This window comes from Apodemus sylvaticus, chromosome 4 (genome assembly GCF_947179515.1).
Source record: "Apodemus sylvaticus chromosome 4, mApoSyl1.1, whole genome shotgun sequence".
Classification (NCBI taxonomy): domain Eukaryota; kingdom Metazoa; phylum Chordata; class Mammalia; order Rodentia; family Muridae; genus Apodemus; species Apodemus sylvaticus.
Genome location: NC_067475.1, coordinates 159,703,052 through 159,721,910, shown reverse-complemented (window position 1 = coordinate 159,721,910; position 18,859 = coordinate 159,703,052). Strand labels below are relative to the sequence as shown.

At 37.6% G+C, this 18,859-nt stretch overlaps 1 non-coding gene across 1 annotated transcript; it reads right to left on the bottom strand.

The window, feature by feature from the left end:
* Positions 1 to 8,883: 8,883 nt before the first annotated feature.
* Positions 8,884 to 8,990, bottom strand: LOC127683790 (U6 spliceosomal RNA). Its single transcript, XR_007977595.1, has one exon. It is a non-coding gene; the product is annotated as a U6 spliceosomal RNA (small nuclear RNA).
* Between the last annotated feature and the right edge of the window lie 9,869 nt (positions 8,991 to 18,859).

Here is an 18,859-nt window from a genome sequence, read left to right as displayed (position 1 = left end):
CCAACACAAGGCAGGAAACCACAGCCTAGAAAAAGCAAGGAAGCAATCTTCTTTTAACAAACCCAAAAGAAGATAGCACTACAAACAAAATTCCACCTTTAACAATGAAAACAACAGGAAGCAACAATCACTTTTCCTTAATCTCTATCTTTTTTTGAGACAGGGTTTCTCTGTATAGTTCTGGCTTTCCTGGAATTCACTCTGTAGACCAGGCTGGCCTCAAACTCAGAAATCCACCTGCCTCTGCCTCCCAGAGTACTGGTATTATAGGCGTGTGCCACGACCACCACGTGGCTCCTTAATATCTCTTAATACCAATGGTCTCAATTTCCCAATTAAAAAACATAGATTAACAGACTGTATATGTAAACAGAACACAATATTTTGCTGCATATAAGAGATCCACCTCAGTGGCAAAGACACTCACTACTTCAGAGTCAACGTTTGGGAAACAATTTTCCAAGCAAATGGTCCCAAGAAACAAGCTGGAGTAGCCATTCTTATATAGGATAGAATCAACTTTCAACCAAAAGTTGTCAAAAAAGGTAAGGAAGTACACTTAATAGTGCTCAAAGGATAAGTCTACCAACATGAATTATCAATTCTGAACATCTTTGCTCCAAATGCAAGGGCACCCACATTTATAAAAGAAACTTTACTAAAGTTCAAAACAACATACAACACCCCACACAATAATAATGGGAGTTTTCAACACCCCACTCTCAACATTGGACAAATCATGGAAGCAGAAACTAAATAGAGACACAGTGAAACTAAAGTTATGGAACAAATGGATCTAACAGATATTTATAGAACATTCCAAAATTGACCATATACTTGGTCACCAAACAGACCTCAACAGATATAGAAATATTGAAATAATTCCACACACCTTATCAGATGACCCCAGCATAAGGTTGGTTTTAAGTTCAAACAAAAACAACAGAAAATACACATACATGTGGATGTTGAATAACACTCTTCTCAGTAATAACTTGCTCAAGGAAGAAATAAAGAAAGAAATTAAAGATGTTTTAGAATTTAATGAAAATGAAGACACATCATACCAAAATTTAGGGAAAACAATGAAAGTAGTGCTAGGAGGAAATCTCATGCTCTAAGTACCTCCAAAAAGAAAATGGAGAGAGCTTAAGCTAGCAGCTTGACAGTGCACCTGAAGGGTCTAGAACAAGAAGAAAATACATCCAGGAGGAGTAGACAGCAGGAAATAATCAAATTCAAGGCCTAAATCAACCAAATAGAAACAAAAAGAACTATACAAAGAATCAATAAAACCAGGAGTTGGTTCTTTGAGAAAATCAACAAGATAGATAAACACTTACCCAGACTAACCAGAAGGCACAGAAGCACTACCCAAATTAATAAAATCAGAAACGAAAAGGGAGACATAACAACAGAAACTATGGAAATCCAAAAGATCCTACTACAGAGCTTATACTGAACAAAATTTGAAAATCTGGATGAAATGGACAATTTTCTAGATACATAGCAGGTTCCAATGTTAAAACCGGATCAGATAAATGATCTAATAGTCCCATAAGTCCTGAGGAAATAGAAGCAGTTATAAATAGTCTCCCATCTTAAAAAAAAAAAAAAAAAAAAGCCCAGAACCAGATGGCTTTATTGGGGAATTCTATCAGCTAATCAAAGAAGAGCTAAGACTGATACTCTTCAGACTATTCAATGAAATAGAAACTCAAGGGACAATACTCAACTCATTTTATGAAGCCACAATAACTCTTATACCTAAGCCAAACAAAGACCAAATAAGGAAAGAGAACTTCAAACCAATCTCCGTTATAAACATTGATGCAAAAATACTGGCCAAACAAATCCAAGAATACACTGAAAAGATAATTCACCAAGATCAAGTAGGCTTCATCCCAGGGATGCAGGGATGGTTTAATGTATAGAAATCCATCAATGTAATCCACTACACAAACAAACACAAAAGGGGAAAAAAACATATGGTCATTTTATTACATGTTGAAAAGGCTTTTGACAAAATTCAGTATCCCTTCATGATAAACATCTTGGAGGGATCTGGAATTCAAGGCCCATACCTTAACATAGAGAAAGCAATATAATGCAAACTGGTAGCCAATACTAAATGTAATGGAGAGAAACTTGAAGCAATTCCACTAAAATTAGGGACCAGACCAGGCTACCCACTCTCTCCATATCTATTTGGTACAGTACTTGAAATCATAGCCAGAGCAATCAGACAATTAAAGGATGTCAAAAGTATACAAATTGGAAAGGAAGAAGTCAAAATATCAGTCTTTGCAGATGATATGATAGTTATACTTAAGTGACTGCAAAACTTCCACCAGAGAACTCCCAAAGCTGATAAACAACTTCGGCAAAGTGTCTAAATATAAAATTAACTCAAACAAATCAGCAGCCTTCCTCTACTCAAAGGATAAACAAGCTGAGAAAGAAATTAGGGAAATGACACCCTTCACAATAGTCACAAATAATACAACATACCTTGGTGTGACTCTAACGAAAGAAGTGACAGATCTGTATTACAAGAACTTCAAGCCTCTGAAGAAGGAAATTGAAGATCTCAGAAGATAGAAAGATCTCCCATGCTCATGCATTGGCAGGATTAATATAGTAAAAATTGCCATTTTACCCAAAGCAATCTACAGATTCAATGCAATCCCCATCAATTCTTCATAGAGCTAGGAAAAGCAATCTGCAAATTCATCTGGAATAACAAAAATCCTAGGATAGCAAAAACTATTCTCTGTAACTAAAGATCTGGGGGACTTGCCCTCCCCGACCTCAAGCTCTACAACAGAGCAATAGTGATTAAAAACTGTTTGGTATTACTATGGAGACAGGCAGAAAGATCAACGGAATAGAATTGAAGACACAGAAATGAACCCACATACCTACAGTCACTTGATACTTGACCAATTAGCTTAAAATATCCAGTGCAAAAAAGACAGCATTTTTAACAAATGCTGCTGGATCAACTGGAGGTCAACATGCAGCAAAATACAAATTGACCCATTCTCATATCCTTATACAAAACTCAAGTCGAAGTGGATCAAGGACCTAAACCTAAAACCAAATACATTGAAGCATATAGAGGAGAAAGTGGGGAAGAACCTTGAACATGTGGGCACAGGGGAAATTTCCTGAATTGAACACCAATGACTTATGCTCTAAGAATAAGAATCAACAAATGGGATCTCATAAAACTGCAAAGCTTCTGTAAGGCAAAGGACACTGTCACTAGAACAAAATGGCAAACAACAGATTGTGAAAATATCTTTACCAATCCTACATCCAATAGAGGACTAATATCCAATGTATACAAAGAACTCAAGAAGCTAGACTCCAGAAAATCAAAATTAAATTACTCCTATTAAAAAAATGGGACACAGAGCTAAACAGGGAATTCTCAACTGAGGAAACTCAAATGGCTCTGAAGCACCTAAAAAAATATGTTCAGCATCCTTAGTTATCAGGGAAATGAAAATCAAAACAACCCTAAGATTCCACCTCACATCAGTCAGAATGGCTAAGATGAAAAGCTCAGGGGACAGCAGACGCTGTAGAGGATTGGAAGAAAGAGAAACACTTCTCCATTGCTGGTGGAATTGTAAGCTGCTAAAACCACTCTGGAAATCAGTTTGGTAGTTCCTCAGAAAATTAGACCATGGACCCAGCTATATCTCCTGGGCATATACCCAGAAAATACTCCTACGTGTAATAAGGACACATGCTCCATTGTGTTCATAGCATCCTTATTTATAATAGCCAGAAGCTGGAAAGAATCCAGATGTCCTTCAACAGAGGAATAGATACAGAAACTGTGGTATATATACACAATTGAGTACTATTCAGCTATTAAAAACAATGAATTCATGAAATTCTTAGGCAAAGAGATGGAACTAGAAAGTGTCATCCTGAGTGAGGTAATTCAATCACAAAAGAACACACATGGTATGCACTCATTGATAAGTGGATTTCTTAGCCCAAAAGCTCAAAATAAACAAATTACAATTCATAGACCATAGGAAGCACACGAAGAAGGAAGACTGAAATGGGAGTGCTTTGGTTCCTCTGAGAAAGGGAACAAAATATTCACACGTGCAATTATGGAGACAAAGCATGGAGCAGGATCTGAAGAAAAGGCCACTGGGTACTGCCCTACCTGGGGATTCATTCTATAAGCAGTAGCCAAACACCAACACTATTATGGATGACAAGAAGTGCATACCTAACGGAGCCTGTTATGGTTGTCTCCAGAGGGGCCCTGCCAGAGACAGATACAGAGGCAGATACTAGCAGCCAACCATTGGACTGAGCATGGGGTCCCCAATGGAGGAGTTGGAGGGCAGACTGAAGGAGCTGAAGGGGTTTACAGTCCCATGGGAAGAACAATAATGTTAGCCACCCAGATACCCCTGGACTCCTAGGGACTGAACCATCAATCAAGGGATACACATGTGTAGTGGCTATTCCTGGTTGTCAACTTGACTATATCTGGAATGATCTACAATCTAGAATTGGAAGGCTCACCTATGATCCTAATATGGAGGCTCAGAGATATAAGTTTCTGACCTAGATCTTGGTAAGGAGATCTTGAAGCATAGTGGCTATGAAATCCAGAAGATTAAGACAAGGAGATCTCTGAGTTCAAGATCATCTGGGATTAAAGCCATGGAGGCAAAAAAAAAAAAAAAAAAAAAAAAAAAAGGCATGGAGGCACAGGCCTTTAATTGGGACACACCCTCTACTGGAGACCTACAGCCTTTAATCTGGGCCACACCCTCTGCTGGAGATCTATATAAGGACATTGGAAGAAGGAAGACTCACTCACTCTTCCTTGCCTGCTTGCCTTGTGGGACTGAGCAACTTCTAAATCCTTGGATTTCCATCGACAGCTGCTACTGATCATTGTTGAGGAGTTGGACTAAAGACTGTAAGTCATCGACAAATTCCCTAACTATATAGAGAATGCCCCTATGTTCTAAGACTCTAGAGAACCCAGACTAATACAACATGGTTTCAGTCAAAAATGTGGCAGAGGAATGCCTTGTCGGACATTAGTGGGAGGAGAGATCCTTGGTCCAGTGAAGGTTCAACAGATGCCCCAGCATGAGGAAATCAAGGGCGGTGGTAGGCGGGAGTGGGACAGGTATAGGGACATGGAGCCAGGAGGTGGGAGGAGGGGTTGGGGGTTTTGGGGGAGGGAAAACTGGGAAAGGTTTTAGCATTTGAAATGCGAATCAAGAATATATTCAATAAAAATTTTATTTAATTAAAAAAAAGCAAAAAAAAAAAAAGTATTACAGGAAAACACAACCAAACAGGTGAAAGAATTGAACAAAACCATGCAGGATCTAAAAATGGAAATAGGAACAATAAAGAAACCAAAATTGGTACAACTTTGGAGATAGAAAACCTAGGAAAGAGATCAGTAGTCATAGACACAAGTGTTACCAAAAGAATACAAAAGATAAAAGAGAGAATCTCAGCTGAAGCAGATACCATAGAAAACATTGACACAACACTTTAAATGCAAAAAGCAAAAAAGCTCCTAACCCAAAATTTCCAGGAAATCCAGGGTACAATGAAATGACCAAACCTAAAGATAATAGGGGTAGAGAAGAGCTAAGACTCCCAACTTAAAGGGTCAGTAAATGTCTTCAACAAAATTATAGAAGAATACTTCCCTAATCTAAAGAAAGAGATTTCCATAAACGTACAAGAAGCCTACAGAACTCCAAATAGATTGGAACAGAAAAGAAATACCTCCTCTCACATAATAATCAAAACACCAAATGCACTAAACAAAGAAAGAATATTAGAAGCAGTAAAGGAAAAATACAAGTACCATATAATTCTGATTGCAGACCTATCAGAATTAAACCAGATTTCCCACCACAGAGGCTAAGAGTGAGAAAATCCCAGGCAGACCTCATGCCAACCCTAGCAGAACACAAATACCAGTCCAGGCTTCTTTATGAAGCAAAACGCTCAATTAACATAGATGGAGAAACTAAGATACTCCATGAAAAAACAAAATTTACACAAGAGTTCTCTGCAAATCCAGCCCTACAAAGGAATATAGATAGAGAACTCCAACAAAAGGATGAAAGCTACACCCTGGAAAAAGAAAGAATATAATCTTTCAACAAACCCAAAAGAAGATAGCTACACAAACATAAATCCACCTCTAACACCAAAAATAACATGAAACAACAATCACATTTCCTTAATATCACTTAACATCAATGAACTCAATTCTCACGTGTGTGCGTGCGCACACATACTCTCTCTCTCTCTCTCTCTCTCTCTCTCTCTCTCTCTCTCTCTCTCTCTCTCCCTTTCTCTCTCTCACACACACACCCCACATAGAATAACAGACTGGATACATAATCAGGACCCAGCATTTTGATGCATACAGGAAATATACTTCAGTGACAAAGACAGACACTACCTCAGAGTAAATGGCTGGAAAAAATTCTTTTTTTTAATTTTATTTTTATTTTCTATATTCTTTGTTTACATTCCAAATGATTTCCCCTTTCCCGGATCCCCCCCTCCACATATGTCCCCTAAACCTTCTTCTCTCCAGCCATTCTCCAATCACCTCCCTCCTTTTTTTCTCTGTCCTTATATTCCCTTCCAATGCTAGATCAATCCTTTCCAGGATCAGGACCTTCTCCATACTTCTTCATGGGAGTCATTTGTTATGTGATTTGTGCCTTGGGTATTCAGAGCTTCTGGGCTAATTAATATCCACTTATCAGAGATTGCATTCCAAGTGTAATCTTTTGTGATTGGGTTACCTCACTTAGGATGATATTTTCCAGATCAAACCATTTGCCTAAAAATTTTGTGAGTTCATTGTTTCTAATTGCTGAGTAGTATTCCAGTGTAAATATACCACATTTTCTGTATCCATTCCTCCTTTGAGGGGCATCTGGGTTCTTTCCAGCTTCTGGCTATTATAAATAAGGCTGCTATGAACATAATGGAGCATGTGTCTTTATTGCATGCTGGGGAATCCTTTGGGTATATGCCCAGGAGAGGTATAGCAGGGTCCTCCGGAAGTGTCATGTCCAGTTTTCAGAGGAACCACCAGACTGATTTTCAAAGTGGTTGTAGCATCTTACAGCCCCACCAGCAGTGGAGGAGTGTTCCTCTTTCTCCACATCCTTGCCAACACCTGCTGTCTCCTGAGTTTTTGACCTTAGCCATTCTGACTGGTGTAAGGTGAAATCTCAGGGTTGTTTTGATTTGCATTTCCTTAATGACTAATAATGTTGAGCACTTTTTTTTATGCTGTAGAAATTTTTTTAATTTATTGATATATTTATTTACATTTCAAATGATTTCCCCTTTTCTGAACTCCCACTCCCCGAAAGTCCCATCAGTCCCCTTCCCTCCCCCTGTTTTCCCACCCAACCCTTCCCACTTCCCTGTTCTGATTTTGTTCTATACTGCTTCACTGAGTCTTTCCAGAACAAGGGGCCACTCCTCCGTTCTTCTTGTACCTCATTTGATGTGTGGATTATGTTTTGGGTATTCCAATTTTCTAGGTTAATATCCACTTATTAGTGAGTGCATACCATGATTCACCTTTTGAGTCTGGCACTCCTCCACTGCTGGTGGGGTTGCAAATTGGTACAACCACTGTGGAAATCAGTCTGGTGGTTCCTCCAAAAACTGGGCACCTCACTGCCAGAAGATCCTGCTATACCACTCCTGGGCATATACCCAAAAGATTCCCCAGCATGTAATAAGGATACATGTTCTACTATGTCCATAGCAGCCCTATTTATAATTGCCAGAAGTTGGAAAGAACCCAGGTATCCCTCAACAGAAGAGTGGATGCAAAAAATGTGGTATATATACACAATGGAGTACTATTCAGCCATTAGAAACAATGAATTCATGAAATTCTTAAGCAAATGGATGGAGCTGGAGAACATCATACTAAGTGATGTTGAGCACTTCTTAAGGTGCCTCTCGGCCATCAGAATTTCTTCAGGTGAAAATTCTTTGTTTAGATCTGTGCCCCATTTTTTAATAGGGTCATTTGTTTCCCTGGGGTCTAACTTCTTGAGTTCCTTGTATATATTGGATATTAGCCCTCTATCAGATGTAGGGTTGGTGAATATCCTTTCCCAATTTGATGGTTACCATTTTGTCCTTTTAACAGTGTCCTTTCCCTTACAGAAACTTTGTAATTTGATGAGGTCCCATTTGTCAATTCTTGATCTTAGAGCATAAGCTATTGGTGTTCTGTTCAGGAACTTTTCCCTCATGCCCATGTCCTCTAGGGTCTTTCCCAGTTTCTTTTCTATTAGTTTCAGTGTGTCTGGTTTTACATGGAGGTCCTTGATCCACTTGGAGTGAAGTTTAGTACATGGAGATAAGAATGGATCAATTTGCATTCTTCTGCATGCTGACCTCCAATTGAACCAGCACAATTTGTTGAAAAGGCTATCTTTTTTCCACTGGATGTTTTTGGCTCCTTTGTCGAAGATCAAGTGACCATAAGTGTGTGGGCTCATTTCTGGATCTTTAATTCTATTCCATTGGTCCACTTCTCTGTCACTGTGGCAATACCATGCAGTTTTTAATACTATTGCTCTGTAGTATTGCTTGAAATCAGGGATACTGATTCCCCCAGAATTTCTTTTGTTGTTGAGAATAGTTTTAGCTATCCTGGGTTTTTTGTTATTCCAGATGAATTTGAGAATTGCTTTTTCTAACTCTGTGAAGAACTGAGTTTGGATTTTGATGGGGATTGGACTGAATCTGTAGATTGCTTTTGGCAAAATGGCCATTTTAACTATATTAATCCTGCCGATCCACGAGCATGGCAGAAAAAATATGGAACACTTCACGAATTTGCGTGTCATCCTTGCACAGGGGCCATGCTAATCTTCTCTGTATTGTTCCAATTTTAGTGTATGTGCTGCCGAAGCAAGCACTGGAAAAAAAAATTTCTAAGCAAATGGTACCAAGAAACAAGCTGGAATAGCCATTTTTATATTGAATAAAATCTCCTTTCAACCAAAAGTTATCAATAAAGGTAAGGCAGGACACTTCATATTCCTCAAAGGAAAAATCTACCAAGATGAATTCTCATTTCTCAACATCTATGCTCCAAATGTAAGGACACCCACACTCATAAAAGAAACTTTACTAAAACTCAAAGCACATACTGTAACTCACAATAATTGTGGGTTACTTCAATACCTCACTCTCACCAATGGACAGATCATGGAAACACAAACTAAACAGTGACATAGTGAAACTAACAAATTATGAACCAAATGGATTTGACAGATATCTATAGCTCATTTTATTCTAAAACAAAAAAAAATATATACCTTCTTGGCATCTCATGGTACCGTCTGCAAAATTGACCATATACTTGGTCATAAAACAGGCCTCAACAGGTACAAGAAGATTGAAATAATCCCATGCATTCTATCAGATCACCACAGTCTCAGGGTAGTCTTCAATAGCAACATAAACAACAGAAAGCCCCCATACATATGGAAGCTGTAAAACACTCTATTCAATGATAACTTGGAAATTTTATATCCAGCTACATTGCTGAAGTTGTTTATCAGGTTTAGGAGTTCTCTGGTGGAATCATATCATCTGCAAATAGTGATATTTTGATTTCTTCCTTTCCAAGATCCTTAATCATCAGGGAAATTCAAATCAAAACAACCCTGAGATTCTACCTCACCAGTCAGAATGGATAAGATCAAAAAGTCAGGTGACCCCAGATACTGACAAGGATGTGGAGAGAGAGAAACACTCCTCCGTTACTGATGGCATTGCAAGCTGGTACAACCACTCTAGAAATCAGTTGCAACCTCTGAAAATTGGACATAGTGCTACCTGAGGACCTAACTATACCACTCCTGGGCATATACCCAGAAGATGATCCAACATGTAATAAGGACACATGCTCCACTATGTTCATTGCAGCTATATTTATAAAAGCTGGAAACAACCCAGATATCCCTCAACAGAGGAATGGATACAGAAAATGTGGTACATTTACAAATGGAAGCTAAATAGCTATTAAAAACAATGACTTCACAAAATTCACTGGCAAATATATGGAATTTGAAAATATCCTGAGTGAGGAAATTCAGTCAGAAAAGAACAAACATTGTATGTACTCACTGGTAAGTGGATATTTGTCCAAAATTTGGGAATACCAAGATTCAATTCATAGACCATATGAAGCCTAAGAAGAAGGAAATCCAAAATGTGTATGCTTTAGTGCTTCTTAGAAGGGTGGACAAAATATTCACAGGAGAAAATATGGAGACAAAATGTGGAGCAAGGAGAGACAGAAAAGCCATATTGAGACTGCCCCAACTGGGGATCCATCCCATATTCAGCCACCAAACCTGGATGCTATTGTGGATGCCAGGAAGTGCTTGGTGATATAATGTGTCTGTCTCCTGAGAGTCTCTGCCAGAGCTTGACAAGGACAGAGGAGCTAGTTCACAGCCAACCATTGGACTGAGCTCAGGGGTCCCTGATGGAGGAGGTGGAGAAGGAAATGAAGGAGCAGAGGGGGTTTGCAGCCCCATGGAAGGAGCAATAGTGTCAACAGGCCAGATCCCCTGGACCTCCCGGGGACTGCACCACAAACATAGAAAACACATGGAGGCACCCATGGCTCAGGCAGCATATGTGGCAGAGGATGGCATTGTTGGACATCATTGGGAGAAGAAGCCCTTGGGCCTGAGGGTGTTTGACGCCCCAATGTAGGGGAATGCCAGGGCAGGAAGATAGGAGTGTGGTGGGGAGCATCCTCATGGAGGCAGCAGGAGGGGGATGGGATAGCAGGTTTCTGGAGGGGAGATCTGGAAAGGGGAAAACATTTGAAATGTAAATAATGGAAACATCCAACCAAAAATAAAAGAGTTGGCTTTTTCCTTTAAAATATAATCAACAGGATTGAGAAACCTTTGGCAGATAAACCAAAAGAAATAGAGTATTCAAATTAATAAAGTCGAACTGAAAAGGGAGTTACAACTCTCATTATAGTGTACAAGGGATGAATTCAGAAAATAAGTATATGATTTAAAATCCTTCCTAAATTAGCATACAGGGTAGAAAATAGTGAGTTTCCTGATCTATACCTATCAGTTTTAAAGCTAGGAAAGGTAAGCGATTTAAACAGAAATCTAATCCCTAATGAAATAGAAACAGTAATTGAAAGTCTCCTGAAAAATATACAAAAAAAAAAAAACCAAAAAAAAACCAAAAAATGCAGACAGATGTATTCATGACAAAATTCTACCAGATATCCAAACAACTAATTCCAATACTCCAGTAGCAACTGAAGAAGTATTTCCAATTTGTATCCCTTTGACCTCCTTTTTTTGTCTAATTGCACTGGTTAAGACTTCCAGTACTATATTTAACAGGTACCAGTCCCTGAATTTAGTGGGATTGCTTCAAGTTTCTCTCCATTTAGTTTGATGTTTGGCTCCTGGTTTGCTGTATATTGTTTTTACTGAGCTTAGTTATAGGCTTTGAATTACTGATCTTTCCAAGACATTTACCATAAAGGGGTGTTGAATTTTGTCCAATGCTTTCTCAGCATCTAATGAAATGATCATGTGGGTTTTTTCCTTTGAGTTTGTTTATATAGTGGATTACATTCATAGATTTCTAAATGTTGAACTATGCCTGCATCCCTGAGAGGACGCCTACTTGATCGTGGTGAAGGATCATTTGATGTGTTCTTGGATGTGGTTGGTAAGAATTTTATTGAGTATTTTTGCCTCAATATTTATAAGGGAAATAGGTCTGAAGTTCCCTTTGTTTGATCTTTGTGTGGCTTAAGTATCAGAGTAATTGTGGCTTCATAGAATGAACTGAATAGTGTTCCTTCTGTTTCTAATTTGTGGAATAGTTTGAAGAGAATTGGTATTAAGTCTTTTTTCAAGGTCTGATAGAATTCTGCATGAAACCCATCTGGTCCTGGGCTGCTTCTGTTTTGGTTGGAATACTATGAATGACTGCATCTAATTCTTTAGGGGTTATGAGACAATTTAGATCATTTATCTGTTCCTGATTTAATTTTGCTACCTGGTAGCAAAAATCATTCATTTCATAGATTTTCCAGCATTGTCAAGTATAGTAGGATCTGATAATTTTTTTTTAATTTCCTCAGTGTCTGTTGTTATGTCTCCCTTTTTATTTCTGATTTTGTTGATTTGGATACTGTCTTTGTGCCCTCTGGTTAATTTGGCTAAGGGTTTATCTATCTTATTGATTTTCTCAAAGAACCAGCTCCTGCTTTTGTTGATTCTTTGTATAGTTCTTTTTCTTTCTACTTGGTTGATTTCAGCCCTGAGTTTGATAATTTCCTGCCATCTACTCCTCCTGGGTGTGTTTGTTTCTTTTTGTTCTAGAGCCTCAGATGTGTTGTCAAACTGCCAATGGATGTTCTCTCCAGCTTCTTTTTTGGAGGCACTCAGACCTATGAGTTTTCCTCTTAACACTGTTTCATTGTGTCCCATAAGTTTGGGTATGTTGTAACTTCATTTTCATTACATTCTAAAAAGACTTTCATTTCTTTATTTCTTCATTGACCAAGTAAGTTGTCATTGTTAACAGTGTTGTTTAGCTTCCACTTGTAGGTGGGCTTTCTATTATTTTGGTTGTACTTTATTCTTTAGGTGGATTGCTGTATTGATATCTATTAGGTCCATTTGAGTTATGATGCCATTTAACTACTGCATTTTTCTCTTTAGTTTTTGTCTAAAGCAGCATTGGTCAAAGTAGAAAATGTCAACCACAGTCAGTGTATGTGGTTCTATATATAACAATGTTTTTTATGAAATTTTGCTCACATAAATTATGCATAAATGTTCAGAATTGTAATACCCTCTTTGCATATATTTTCTTTCATGAAAATGCAGCATCTTTCTCTACTTTTTGGATTAAGTTTGATTACAATTAATATTTGGTAAATATTAAAATATCTATGTCTCACTGCTTCTCTGTTCTGCTTACTTGAAAAATTTTCCATTCTTTTAACCTAAGGTGATATCTGCTCTCTGTACCTGATGATAAGCTGTGTTTTTTGGAAATAGCACAAAGGTGGATTCTGTTTCCTAATCTAATTTGTTTAATTTCTGTCTTTTATTGAGTAATTGAGAATGGTAATATTGACAGTATTTACTGGCAAGAATATATACTCCTGATACTTTGTTATTTTGGTGTTGTTGTATTTACTTTTGTTGTTTTTAGTTGGTTTGGGGTATATCCCAAAAAAGACTGGTCAGACTTATGTTTAAGCCAATAAAGTATCTTTATTAGGTGGCCCAAGGCTACACTGAGTGTTTAGGATTCCAGTGTACCACTGAGCCTTTCACACGGTGAGCTTTGAAGACAAATTCATTTTCTGAATTGATGTACTACAGGTCCCATGAACAGTAATCTAAAAAGATAATTACAAATTGAGAAAAACAAGGTTAGTACATTTAAAGACTTTGGTGGATTAGATCTTTGCATTTATTTTGGCAAGTGATACTGCATACATGTTGTGTTTTATGACTGAGTACTTTTATATATGGACTCAGTTACACTACAGTCTGGAGGCTACTAAGATCTGGGGCCCTGTTCCCTTTCATGTGTGTTTTTTGCTCTCTTTTTATGAACTGTTTTGTGATTATTATTTATTCAGTTATTATGTCTGCTTCTGTGTTGTTAACCTCTTTAGGAGGAAGTTTTTATTTCAGTGAATTGGATTACAAAAGTTACTTAAATTTATTTTTTATCATGAAATATTTTTCTTTCTCCATGGAGTATGATTATTGTTGTAGTTGGTATCATTTGGTTACGAGATAAAAAACACATAATTTTATTATATTTAAAATAAATCCTTTAAAGCACTAGAGCTGGGAAGATGTCTATACTTGAAGGTATTATGTCTACTTTCCGACCAGTAACCCACAATATGACGTGCCATATTCCATCTGGGCTGCTCTTAATTTCAGTTGGCCAGTCATCATGGTCATGCTTTCAAGATTCTTACCCCATGGCATCTTCTCCTCTCCCCATTCTTCACTTCTCCCCCTTTGATCTCCCTTTCAGACCCCAAACCTGGGATCTAAAAGCCTATCTCCTTTGTTCCCAGCTATAGGCTGACAGCTAGTTTATTCAACCAATAGTTTTAAATTAAGTAGCAAGGTCACATAGCATTACTTTGAGTACATGCAGATTGTCTTGTCCCTGGGGCAACTAGGCCTTGGAGCCAGTATTTAGCATTACAATACTTAGCAAAACACCCAATAATTAATATCCTCTTTGGGGCCTTTATACATATGATTGATTGGAATTTTGAAGTTCTTCTCCTGTGCTTCAGCCAAATTGTTTTTCTCTGGAAATTTGGAATAGGGGTTCTGGTGTCTGGAAGAGGCAAATTTTCTTGGTTGTTCATGTTTGTGAGTTTGTAATCCCTTTTAGGCCTCTGGAGTTAGACATTTGTTATGGATACTTTGTCTTCCCTCTATTGGGTAAGTGTTTTGGTCTTCGGTTGCTGTTATTCCAATCTCTCAGAAGATGATGCTTGGTTTCAAGTATAGGGGCTACTACCAGTTTCAAGAGTTAGACCCTAATGGCTCCCAGATCAATCAGCACTGGAGGTCAGTGACTGAAGTTCAGTTTGGAACTCATGATTTAGAGGACATGCAGTTCCTGAGAGGCACAGTGACCTCTGCACACACATGAGTACATACCAACATATATAAATATATGTAATTGTGTAAATATAATTAAAAATACTTCATTTAAAGTACAGAACAATTGTACCCATTTTAAAATTCTGATAATTTATTATGAATTCCACAAATAATGGTTGTGCAAATTGTTTGATCTTCCTTGTTCTATAATAATTTTCCATTAAGAAATAGTACTTTGATTTATGTTATTTACAGGTTATCTTTAAAAATGCTTCATGATATATTCTTTATAAACAATTCTTATTTAACATTACATTCATTACTTGTCAAGTTTCTTTTGCTATCCTTCTCTTTTTTCTTCTCCTCCCCCTTTTTCACCTCTACATATTCCTCTTGCAGTTGTCCCTCATACTAAAAATGCAAACTGTGACAGCATGAATGTTTTCAAAGAAAAATATACCACACAGAGAAACACAACCAAAACGACTTTAAGAAAATCAACAAAAGTAATTTTAACTGTAGAAAATCAAGACAATGGAAATCAGTAAATACTAAAGGCTAAAAATAATGTAAGACTTGCTAGTAACAATATGAATTGTTTGCTTCTCTATAGAAACGGAGGACATTGGAGCCAATACTAATTAGGTAATCTTAATGTTTTCTGTCTGTCTGTCTGTCTGTCTGTCTGTCTGCCTGCCTGTCTGTCTCTCTCCATCTCTCTCTGTCATTCACACCTACACCCCGCCCCCCCACACAGATGCATACACACTAGTGACACATTATTAGTGGATATATTTTCTATCAGGGCCATCTTTTCTCAATACAGCTTTTCAATAAATGCACCAACATGTTTTAGAAACATAACTGCTGTTAGCCTAGGTAGGGAAATAGAATGATTTAAAAATATACTTACAATGGTAGAAAATACTTATAGGAACACACGTGAAAATATAAACTTCACAGATAAAGCAAAACTAACTTTAGTGTCTCAAAAAATCTGTAAGTGTCCCAAAAATGTTGAAGGAAGACCCCAGACTCAGATAGTATACAAAAACAAAGAGTATTTATTCTGCAGAAGCAGCCAGCTTGAGAGGGTCAATCATTTTTTGAAATGGCTATCCCCCCAAATAGGTTCTCAGACCTTCTTATAAGGAACTGGGGGAACTCTCTAGAAGGATTAGGTAATATAAAATCTTGTGGGTGAATGCTAGGTTATCCCATTCCGCGGGACCTAGTTATTGGGGGGGGGGGTGTAGAGGAAGACAAAGCCTGAAAGAGAAACGGGGGGTGGGGGGTGGGGGAGGAGAAAGGAGAGTGAGATTAAGCAAAGTTGTCAAGGTCTGTTTAATGAAAGGCTGAAAGCCTGGTTATAAACACACAGTGAGAGGAATTAGGGTAGGGCTGAGGGGAAATGCTAAAGGCACAGAAGGAGGGAAGGACATCTGGGGTGGATGCTGACTGCAGGTTTGAAACATCTAGCAGTTTTTCTGGAATGCTGGTTCTGCCTAGCCAACCCCAGGTGTTCAGCCAAGATAAGGAAAAGTTGATTCTCATGATCAGCCTTGTGTGAAGGAGGGAGTGGTTCGGCTCCTGACACAGGGTCATTGGACTCTCAGGGTGGGAGCTGTTGAAAGTCTGGCTTCCCACAGTTTGGTCTCCCACACTAGGGTGTTACAGATGGCCAGTGTTCAGCATTCCTATATTATAAACCCAGCACAGAATGGCCATTCTGAGATATTGCCCATTTTTGTGATTGTCCCAATACTGTTCTTCAGCAAGGTTTTTTGTGACCTTGTTTCTGGATTTTATGATCTATTTCTGGAGCTGGTGCCTTATGGCCTAGTTCCTGGGACTTAAATGGTCTGTTCCTGAAGCTGATGCCTTTAAATGGAGACAAACCTTTCTTTTTGCCATCCTTTCAATTGTAATTATTTGAACAAAAAAACCCTCAATACTTGGCATTATAACTCCTACCATTCACCCATCTGCTAGTCCACAATATAACGAAAGAAAGTAAAAACAAACAAAAAATAGTCCTAGAGTCAAAGATAAAACAAGTATTCACTTTGAAGGGATTTTACAATATAAACATAGAAGGAGTGAGTGGAAGTATCTACTCTAATACATACAGGACTACTATAGTTAGCATTGAGAAGGAGAAAGTCTAACGTGAAACCCAACACTTGCATAGTGTTAAAAGAATTTCTTCCAAAATGTGGTAAGTCTAATGGTAAGGCCAGTTAGAGCAAATGGAAAATTTGGACACTATTGATAAGCTGACAAGTCATTCAGCCTCGTTGGCAATATAAAAATGCCATCAGGTAACCCATGAAGCAATGTGCTAAGAAGCACACTGTAGTCTATGTGGGCCTGCCATTTCCTTTATTGAAGAGGTTCAGCTGGAAAGTATGAGGTATAAGGAGATCAATGGAAGGTGAAAATTCAGTATACACATATACAGAATTGTCAAAGAATAATTGTATCTGACCAGCAGGAGGTGGTAAAATAACTACAGATAATAAAAGAAAAAGAGCCGTGTTTATTAAACACAAGATTGTGGTAATTAAATAATGATCTAATGGTTAGTAACCAAAGTTTCATTCTCAGCAAGCATATAAAGGTGGATATAGCTGCCTGGCATGGATTTTTCTTGCCTTTGAAAACACATAACTCAAATGTACAAGTCCATAGTCTCAAATACACATAATTAAGAGTAAAAGCAATATCTTAAAAGAAAATATTGACATATGAATTGACACATGAACACAATGAGTACATAGGATGCTATCTGAGTTTTCTCGAAGAAGAAGAAACTGTTAAATGCAGCAACAGGAAAAGAAAATAATGGTGTGGAATAATTGCACATCAGTGACAATTACCCTGACAGAGGCTTAACAACAAAACTGTGTTTAAATTATCTTTTACCATTTTCCCACAAAAGTGAGACTTCTTAAAGAAAACATAACATGAGCAAAATGAGCAAACTCAGCATTGAGAGTCAAAATTAAAATGAACAGACTTATAAACATATCTACTAACTTGTTACAAATTAATCACTATAACTATGCAGATCATGAATAGAAAAGGTAGCAAAGAGACCTAAATCATCTTCAGGTATGAGGATGCAATGTCAAAGAAGCTGCCTCCCATCTGCTGGAATAACTTCAGCAAGATTAAGCAGAAAAGCTTCTATCTGTGCTTTCTCGGTGCTGTTGGGCAGTTGTACTCAATGCACTGGTGGCAGTGGAGGAGAGCCTCTTCATTGACCAACAGCTCTGACAACAGACTCATTCAGGAAGCATAATGCTCCATCATGACCATGATCAGTGACTGTAAAGGCTATAAATACAATGTAACAGTCTTTTGTGTCAAGGAGCTGGAGGCTAAAGGCTGCCCCCAAGCCATAACTTGCAATGGTACTGTCCCTAAATATGACTCTACATGATGGACTGTTAATGCTGAGAATGAGCCGTTATTCTCTGCTGAACCACTGCTGTTAGTATTTATAGAACTTGTGTTGCAAAGCTTCCACAGTTGCCAGGGAAGGAAAAATGCTCTCTTTGTTGTTTTCTTTCTCAGTTAATTTCAAGAACTACCAACTACTATGTCTTGAAATTCTATCACGAAAGTTTATCATTAACGTCTACAGATTTTAAAAAAGATTAATAGATCTCTTCAATGCTATACAAGAGAATTGACACTTCCAAAATCATCCTACATGCTTCTAGTATTTCATGATAATAATCTTGAGGATTTCAAGACTAAATTATCACGATATTATCATGATTTTATTTGCATACCTAGTGATTAAAATACAATTATAGTATTATCAAATATTGAATATCATTTTTGTTGTGAATATCATTCTTTTAATTTGAAACATAGAAAATCGCTTTAATTGTATCTATTGACAAACCAAAAAAATAGGTTTCCTCATGCTTTTGGGATATGATTTCAGAATCCTTTTTTTTTTTTTTACCATTTTTTTATTTTCTAAATTTTGATTTCAGAATTCTATTCCACATGTAGTGATCACTGTTTAAGTTTTTATGAAGCTAATCATAAAGAGCTAATAAGGTGTGAATTTATAAAAATATATGACAATGTTTAAGTACAAATTTTTTATT